Source organism: Biomphalaria glabrata, chromosome 6 (assembly GCF_947242115.1).
Source record: "Biomphalaria glabrata chromosome 6, xgBioGlab47.1, whole genome shotgun sequence".
NCBI lineage: Eukaryota > Metazoa > Mollusca > Gastropoda > Planorbidae > Biomphalaria > Biomphalaria glabrata.
In genome coordinates this window covers 25,470,637-25,480,928 of record NC_074716.1, presented here as the reverse complement: position 1 = coordinate 25,480,928, position 10,292 = coordinate 25,470,637, and positions in this window count along the sequence as shown.

Here is a 10,292-nt window from a genome sequence, read left to right as displayed (position 1 = left end):
GTTTTTGGTCGTTTTTTTGTTTTAGTACATAAATACATATATCTAGACCTTGTTTTTAGAATAATAATTGAAGGTATTTAAATAAATATATTTATGTAATCAAAGAGAAGAGTGAAGCTAATGTGAATACTGATTTTAGAATCATTAACATCTCTCTCCATCTTACTTAGGTCACAAAGTTCACTCTATTATATTACTTTTTATATTCCAAAATACATAGTGTGATGGGCGGAAGTTTTGGGCTAGATCTGTTATTTTATTTTGAAATATCAGCATTGGGGGTACAAAAAATGAATCCTGAAGCTAAATCTATTAGATATGCCCTAATGTTTTTGATTTTATTCAAAGTTAAGTTTAAGATTTTGTTAAAATGATTGTGGTTTTTACATAAATAGCAATGCACTTTTTTTATTTCTGCAAAATATTGATGAGTCAAAAGGAAGTTTTTAAAAATCTGAAAATAAATTAATATCCCTTATTCTATCTATAGTTGTCGCATATAAAAAGCATAAACGAAAATGTCAACAAAAAAAATTTCCCCCTAGTTTTGACAATGTCAATTTTGCTGGTTCCTTGTAATTTGAATGAAACATAAATCTTTACATTTTTCACCCACCCTTAACAAGCTGGTAGTTGTTCAATTCATCGCTTATTTTTCGTGTCAGTGAATGTACCTTGGGAATAAAAGCTGGCCAACTGACGCCCCATCTCTCAGGGGGTTAAAAAAATGTCCCCTTAATAACATTCTTTGGAGGTGCGGTGGCTGAGCGGTAAAGCGCTTATTGGCTTCTGAACGGGGGGTCCCGGGTTCGAAGACTGGGATTTTTATTTCAGGATCCTTGGGCGCCTGAGTCCACCCAGCTCTAATGGGTACCTGACATTAGTTGGGGAAAAGTAAAGGCGGTTGGTCATTGTGCTGGCCACATGACACCCTCGTTAACCTAGGGCACAGAAACAGATGACCTTTACATCATCTGCACTAAAGACCACTAGGTCTGAAAGCGGAACTTTACTTCATAACATTCTTTAGTGATTAAGAGAAAAATAATTGCTCTATGAGTTAACTTTGTATAAAGGATTCGAAGTTATATATATTCTTATTTTTTGCAGCCTGAATTCGTGAAAAAACGAATCTTAAAATTTCTATTAAATTGTATCTTATTGTCGGAAATATTTTGTAATGGCGAAAATAAATCTTTTTGTGTTCTAGCTGTACGTAGTTCTAAATATCGTACATGCATATAGCGTTTAGAATAGAAAGTCTCTTAAAGTCACCCTACCGCAGCTCACAAGTCGTTTTACATATTATTTCATCCAGCGCTATGTGTGAAACAATTGGCCTATAATAAATTATTAGCTTGGAAAAAAGTCTTTGTAGTGTAACTTCTCAAATGTTTACGTTCAGACATTTTATATTGCAATTACAAACTAGACCAAAGGCTGCCTCTAAAGCACTTTATGGCATCACAAAGATTAAACATAATAAAACACCTAGCAGGAACATCCTGGGGAGCTGAAAAGAAAACCTTAAGACTGTTATACACTGGATACGTCAGATCTGTAATGGATATATAACTGTCTCTCCATACAAGTAGCTGCCAACTAAACCTATCGATCATCATTAGACACAATCCAAAACCAAGCCTTGCGGCTAATTAGTGGAGGTATGATAACTACTCCCACAGCAGCCTGTGAAATAGACTCCAATATTGAACCACTTAAGTTAAGGCGCAACAGAGCAGCATTAGAAGCTATTGAGAGATACAGAAGGTTGGAGGACGATCATCCAAATAAACTACTAACACAGAGAAATTGGAAAAACAACAACAAAAAAAAGCAAAGGACTCTGATCCAACTTACTGACGAACTAGCCCTAAAACACCACCTACCCAATAACAGAGAAAAAATTACCAGATTTTTAAACATAACGCCCGGACTAAACTACAAACAACCAACCATCAAAACACATTTACTAAATAACACCTTAACAAAAGAATCAAATCCACTGGAGCTCAAAGTAGGCACGCTTGAAACAATTGAAAGCTATCAAAAAACAGCTCTCCATATATATATATATATATATATATATATATACAGACGGATCGGCTTTCAAAGCCACAATCTATGCTGGTCTTGGTGCCTTCCTGGTCTTCCCTAAAAATAAATAAGCGCACCCTGTGGCGATTACTGCTTAAACTTCCAAGCCGAAATTGAGGCAATTATCATAGCACTATAGACAGTGGAAAACAAATTATATGAAGGAGTGCAACCACCATCAGATATTGTTGTCTTTACAGACTCCCAATCTACTCTGCAAGCACTTAACAGCATGCAGCACCTCAAACAGCCAAAGAGAGTTGACAACACTAATTGTGATAATCCATCAGATGATATCAAAATTAAATATCAATATCACACTACAGTGGATCCCTGATGGACACATTGGCATCATGGGAAATGAAAAGGCAGATAAGCTATCAAAGGCAGGTTCATCTATGGAACAACCAGATAGACCTGTTAACTACCTCACCCTAAGGTCAATGTTAGTCAACAATCACAAAGAGGAAAGGCTCAACCAATGGGCATCAGAAAACACAGGCAGAGCCATGTACAGAGAAATGACTACGCCTAACAAACTGGACACACACCACTATTAAATTACCACCTGAACAAAATAAACTCCACACAACTCCGCCCTGGCAGATACTACGCCCACCCCTTTGAAACCGTAAGCCATATCCTATTTGAATGCCCCTCGAACACATTTTTGACACATTGTAAACACTCTCCAAAAGAATATGTCAGCGCCTCTCTTTATTTTCGATCGCCCCTATCGCAATCCTCCCTGGATCCGCTAATGGTATGTTTAATATAGACCTAATAAAAATAATTACCAGCATCAAACTATCGGGTTCCGTGAACATAGAAATAGTAGCCTAATTTATCCAAAACTCTGTTGTTGTTTTAACTGTCACTGGAGCATAGATTTCAACTATTCATATTTATGCGTCTACCAGAGGCTTCTATATTATCATTTATTCCATTGCATTTGGTTTGTTGATCCATATAATATTGTCTGTTACCATTTTTGTACAGTTTATACCATTTTAATTGAACTTGCAATCTGAAATTACTCTTCTAGGTTTTCCACACATTGTACACGACAGTTAAACGGGTGTTTTTATATTTATTTATGTATTTAAACAAGCATAATTAGCAGATCTAGTTTCTGTTTTGACTAGACTCAACTTATCACGTTCAAGATAAAGTGAACTAAATTTATAGCATAAGAGAGATGGTTATTGGAGAAATAGACTTTTCCCCCTTCTCTTCGGCTATTAAAATTGATGCTAATACTCCGAAATGCATAGCCAAGCATTTAGATAATAAGCAAATGATCTTGAAAAACTATTTCCTAATCTAAACAAAAATATCGAATGGATAAGATATCCGTTGAACAACATCCTTGCCAGAAAGTTTGCGGCACACTGGAATAGAGCTATGGTTGGCATTGGCTTCAGACGGATTCTTCAAAAAATTAACATAAAGAGTGTGGTTACAAAAGTGCATACATTTTTAGAGAAAATGTTATGAAATACATCTTTCCTTTTCCAACTTCATATATGTAGGTGCAGGGGCGGACTGGCTATATGGGCATTTGGGCAAGTGCCCGGTGGGCCGGTACCCAAAATGGGCTGGTAGGGCACCTAAAGGGCCTCATGGATTGAGGTCTTATAATATAATCTTATAAAAGTGACTTTTTCGTGTTCAAATAATCTTTTACAGTGTACTACTACTTTTATCTAACACATTTTGTTTTCGAACTAATGTACTAGCCTACACCCGTAGACAAGAATCGCGGTGGCTGAGTGGTAAAGCGCTTGGCTTTCGAATCCTAGTGTGACTGTGGTTTTTAATTTCGGGATCCATCTAGCTCTAATGGGTACCTGACATTGGTTGGGTGAAAAAGTGAAGACAGTTGGTCGTTTTCAGCATAGTGATAGGGCATACTCCACAGCATGGGCGTAGCCAGGATTTTTTTTCGGGATTTTTTTTCTCCCCCCCCCCCCCCCTCCCGAGAAAAAAAGTATATGTATTACATTCTGACCCTTCATTCTTTCGGAAGACGTTTATTGTGCCCTAGAATAGGTTCTTCCATGAGTTAGTGAAAAAATTGTAGATTCCCCGACATTACTAGCAAAGGGGTCTGGGGGAGCGCTAGGAGCTCCCCCAGCGCGGGGCGAAGCCCCGCCGCCAATCACTATTTCTGATATTGAAAACCAACAAAATGCATATTCTGAGGTATCTACAGTGCATTTTCCTGCTATTAAAAAGTTCTATTTCAAAAACCTAATGTGCTATTCTTACTGACTTAGACCCTCCCTCGTCGTTCGGCGCATTTGCCATCAAGCTGTTTCCATAAAATTGTGGACTCCCCGCCATTACTAGCAAGGGGGTCTGGGGGAGCGCCAGGAGCTCCCCAGCGCGGGGCGAAGCCCCGCCGCCTAGCACTATTTCTGGTATTGAAAGCCAACAAAATGCATATTCTGAGGTATCTACAGTCCATTTTAATGCTATTAAAAAGTTTTATTTCAAAAACCTAATGTGCTATTCTTACTGACTTAGACCCTCCACGCCGTTCGGAGCATTTGACGTCAAGCAGTTTCCATAAAAATCTGTCACTGGTAATGTCTGAAGCCTCTTCCCACCTACCATGAGGACCTCCATGAATGAGTGGCGTCAAGTTGTACTAGGATATCATTGCAACTTTTCTTATGCGTAATTCATTTTGTCGGAGAACATATCCCGCAAATCTCATGCGTCGTTCTCTCACAATCTTACTAAGGGGTCGACTCCCAGTTCGGCATAGGATTTCCTTGATTTAGATCCGATCTCTATAACTGACTCCTAGAATCTGTCTTAGCCATCTTTGTTGAGCCACATTTAGTGTTTTTCAATTTCGGCAGATGACTATTCACTGCAGTTTATTAATGGAGCCCTGCCACTGGTAAAAATGTGTAACCTCTCTTGAATACGCTCTTGGAATTAAGTGACTGTAGTTTGCTTTAGATTTTATATCGAAAAGAAAAGTTTTATCGTCAAAATCTTCTGTTGGGGGTTTTCCACCTCAAAATGCTCTGTAGGGGAATCTTAGACTTAAAACCATCTGGAGGGGTTTTAAACTTTAAAAAAAAAAAGCCATCTGTAGAAGAAACTCAAAACCCCCGATTGGCTTGGCTACGCTCAAATAATTATAGTGTGTAATATGCTTTTTTTTTTATATTGAAGATGTATTTTTAGCACCAAAACCCTCTGAATGGGGGTTTATACTCAAAACCCCTTTCGGCAACGCTCATAGCATTTTGAGTGCGTAATTTGCTTTTTTTCTTACACTGAAGATGGCGGGGGGTTTAAACTTAAAACCCCTTTGACTACGCTCATAGATTTTAGAGTGAGTAATTTTCTTTTATTTATATTGAAGAGGTACTTTTTAGCTTCAAACTCCACTGGAGGGGAGTTTAAACTCAAAACCCCATAGACTACACTCATAACATTTTTAGTGTATAATTTGCTTTTTTTTTTATTATTAAAGAGGTATTATTTACCTTCAAACCCCCGCTGAAATCTGAGTCAAAACCCATTTAGCTACGCTCATAACATTTTGAGTGCGTAATTAGCTTTTTTTATATTAAAGAGGGGGTTTATCGTAAATTTTAGACGGGGTTTTAAAATCAAAATCTTCCTTAACTGTGCTCTTGGAATTAGGGGATTTTCGTTTGCATTTTTTTTGTTTTGTTTTATAGAAGAGGGGGAGTTAACTGCAAAAACCCCAGGTATGGGGTTGAAAACTCAAAACCCCTGGTAGGGGGTTTTAAACTCAAAACCCCTAGTAGGGGTTTTTAAACTCAAAACCCCTAGAAGGGGTTTTTAAACTCGAACCGCTCTGGTAGGGGTTTTTAAACTCGAACCCCCCTGGTAGGGGTTTTTAAACTCGAACCCCCCTGGTAGAGGGTTTTAAACTCAAAAGCCCTTTGGTTGTGCTAGGGCAAGTGATGGTTTAGTATTAAAATCTCACCTAAAATAAACAAAATCAAAGCAAAAAATCAGTCACTAAATTCCGACTCCCCCCCCCCCCCCCTAAGGGGGGGGGAGATTTCATTTCGGGGGGGGGGGGGGTTTGAACCCCAAGAACCCCCCCCCCCGGCTACGCCCATGCTCCACAGTCCATAGATCGCAATTAACTTACATACATACTTGTAGGTTTCATTTCATCCGTTTATCTTATATTATGAATATATACAATTTAAGGGCCGGATAGTAAAGAAATGCCCGGGTCGATTTAGACACCCAGTCCACCCCTGTGTAGGTGAAGTATTTTTCAGCATTAGTTGTTAAGTCGAAAAAAATGTTCCAGACGTGGAACCGCATCATAGATTAAAATTAACAACCAGGAAACCAAATTATGATGATCTTTCATCTCAAGACAAACCATTTCACCCCTTCTCGTTGATCCAATTAAATTTATTTCTAGTTTATAACAAACATTTTCAACGTACGTTAATTATTGAGGGTTACTCAGCGTTAGGAAACTCTGGAAGGGAAACATTGCTCTAGATCTCTGTGTAGGCCTCTACAAGCATTTTATTGAAGGACTGGTTTCTCGACTAGTTAGGCCAGGTTCACATCTAACTTTACATTCACTTACACGTACCTATCCTTTGATCTGCGGGACCGTTGGGGCACTACACAAGATCTGTTAACCTTCTTTCTCCATTCTTATCTCTCATTTGTCTTTGATATAATTTTATTTGTATGTTCTTTCTGAAAATATTGAAGCCTGCCTGGGTGGACCTCTTAGGGGGCCGATTTTGAGTTTGTGTTTCCACACATGACAAAAATTGCCACAGAAATAGTACCACACAAAATAATTGCATCTATAGGAAAGGCCCATCAGCGAAATGGCATATAAAGCGAACACCTCCCCGTAATTTTTATCCATTCTTATTTATTTCAAAAGTAACTGCAGAACTAATAAAATGGTATTACAAAGACTCCATTTTTCTACATTTCCCACATATTCACTTTCGTTTTCCCTCATACAATAAAGCATAGCTGAAGGTCAAAGTTGACATGTATGGAAATTTCATTATCAAAACGTTTCCGGATAAACGAGAATAGGTCCGAACTTAAGGCGATTTTAAAGCACCAGTGGACATCGGCCGAAAAAAAAATGCATATTATGCTTCTAAATAGATGAGGAAATAGTTAGCTAGAATAGCTGAGGCTATTCATTCCGTTGAAAACAAAATAATTGAAAGTAAAAATGTTACCTAGAGTAAAGGGAGGACCTATTTAAATGTTTCAGCTTGCTTGTAAGATCTCTTTTTTCTTTTCAGTATAATTTTTTATCACATACTTTCCTCGTAAACAAAATATTAACAACAAACAAACAAAAATTAACAAAGAATTTCTGATCAGGCCCGATCTCTAGCAATTTTTAGCGGCCCCCGAAAGGGAAAAAGACGCTATTAGTTTTGTGCGAAATGTCTGTCCGTCTGTCCGTCCGTCCCGTTTAGATCTCGTAAATTAGAAAAGATATTGAAAATCCGACATCACAATATTTTAGACCATTCAAAGTTCTGATGCAACGGCTACTTTTTGTTTTTCTGAAAACGAAAAATCTAATTTTTAAAATCAGTTATGCAAGCAGTTTTTTAAAGAGAAAAAATATAACTAATTATAAATTAGACCTAATTTAAAATGAATAGTAATCTTACAAACTTCATTTTTCTGAAAAAATTTTTTATTGCGGAAATTATTATTATTTTTTTCTTTTGAGGATTCGAATGTGAGATTGAGCCTTTTCAAAACAATTAGATCAATTATAAGACATCAGTTAGGCCAGGGAAGACGCTGTGGCTGAGCGGTAAAGCGCTTGGCTTCCGAACCGGGGGTCCCGGGTTCGAATCCTGGTGAAGACTAGGATTTTCAACTTTGAAATCTTTGGGCGCCTCTGAGTCCACTCAGCTCTAATGGGTACCTGACATTATAGTTGGGGGAAAGTATAGGCGGTTGGTCGTTGTGCTGGCTAACCGTAGGCCACAAAAACAGATGAACTTTACATTCACTTACACGTACCTATCCTTTGATCTGCGGGACCGTTGGGGCACTACACAAGATCTGTTAACCTTCTTTCTCCATTCTTATCTCTCATTTGTCTTTGATATAATTTTATTTGGATGTTCTTTCTGAAAATATTGAAGCCTGCCTGGGTGGACCTCTTAGGGGGCCGATTTTGAGTTTGTGTTTCCACACAAACTGTCTTTTGTAACCTTGTTTGTTTTTGGAAATATCCAGTGAACGATTTGTTTGTCTGTGAACGAATTGATAGTGAACGATTTGTCGCGTGAACGATTTGTCGTGAACCAACTGTCGTTGAACAAGTTGTCGTTGAACAAGTTGTCTGTGAGCGAATAGTCCGTGAGCGAATAGTCGCGTGAACGAATTGTCGGGTGAACGAAATGTCTGGTGAACGAATAGTCGCGCAACGAAAAGTCGTGAACGATTTGTCGGTGAACGAAATGTCAGTGAACGAATTGTCGTGTCCCCATTATAAGCTTAAAAAGCCATTAATTATAATTTAGTTACTGATTTAATCTGTTTTTCTTTTTGTCTTATCTATTGTTATTGTTTGTAAACTAAAATATTAAAATAATAGGCCTATTTTTAATCGTAACCCAATATCTTCGATTTCGAAGATTAAGGATGATTGCAGTACGTGTTTCACATGACTACGCCCAGTTACGACCAGCGTATTTTCCCGCATTTTCTTTCCGTCTAAAATGTTTGACTCGCAGCTCTCCAACAGTCTCTCAGAGGTCATATGCTGGCAGTTACTTTCCTCTTTGCCAGTGAGGGTGAAATGACGCTTCAGTTGATCTTAACAGCGCTTATACGGGGGGGGGGGACCTCTGTTTTGCCGTCCTCCTTTTTTTGTAACTGGCTGGTTAACCTCTTGTTACTAATTAATGATATTAATATGTGTATAAATGTTTAAAAGAAGTGCAGAATTCATTTTCACAGGGTCCCCCCACCATTCTGAGATTAGGATTTCAGTAGATTTCCAAGAGTTTTCCAGGAGAAAATATTCGATTTCAGGATCGGAAAAAACGCGAACTATATATTTAGTAATAAATATAAGAGTTACCATATAATATACATGTATAAAATTACAAGATCTCTCCTGAGCCTTTCGTCTCCATACCCGAAACCCAAGCTGTTGTAGATCTGTCTCCATACATCATCAATCCATCGCATTCGGGATCTGCCTTTGGGTCAATCAGCGTGTGTGTGTGTGTGTGTAAGGGGGGGGGGGAGATCGAGTTGATGGTGATTTAGTGCATTGAACATAAGTTCTTTTAAAAAAAATAGTTGCAGTAACGAGAGTTTATGAAATGGAGAGTAGTACGACGTGGACTAGCCTATAGGAAGGTGGCGAGATATAATTTTGTAGTTTCTTTCTTTCTTTTAAGAAAAAAAAATTGATCGCAAGTTTCGTAGGCTATATAGACATCAGTTCCAAGCAGAGAAACGAGATGTGGAGCACGAGAAAAGTGCAAACAAATTTAGGCCTAATGCCACAAGGAGGACAATAGTTATAATGCTTCATGATAGAACTATTTGAAGCATAATTTCCTATATTTTAACATGCTATTTCGCTATTTTTTACGGCCTTTCGCTCATTATGACTCTCGCGAAAATTGCGTTCGCTGATTAGGTCCCACCCCTACCGCAAGTTGGCTTGAATTATAAATTTAAAAGCTGATATGGAAAAAAAGAGTCCAATGTAGTTTTATCGCCCAATAGCTGAGGAGTCCGCAGATGTTTTCATTTTTTAAATAAGTTTAACTAATGTGGAGTTATAAATTCTAAACTAAAAACTGGCACAAAAGCGTTCGCCATTGGTCCTTTCCCATAGTTCCAAAGATGACTTTTCTGTGAATGGATTTATTTTTGGGAAGCATTGCCAATAAACTAAGAAGCTAGCCAACATTTTTACTAACGTTCAAATGTTGTCTTTGTGGCTATAGACAGAGTATCACCCCAACAGCTATTTGTTACTTGCTAAAACCAATATTAAGCTGTCTGGGGCAATCAGACCAGACTAAATGAAGTTCTTATTTTAAAAAATAAGGCCTACAATTTAAAAAAAAAAAGGGTTCCACAATAATTTTTAAAGTGTGGTAATGCAATAGTGGCTAATAGTGGCTAATAGCAAACATCTGTTTGTC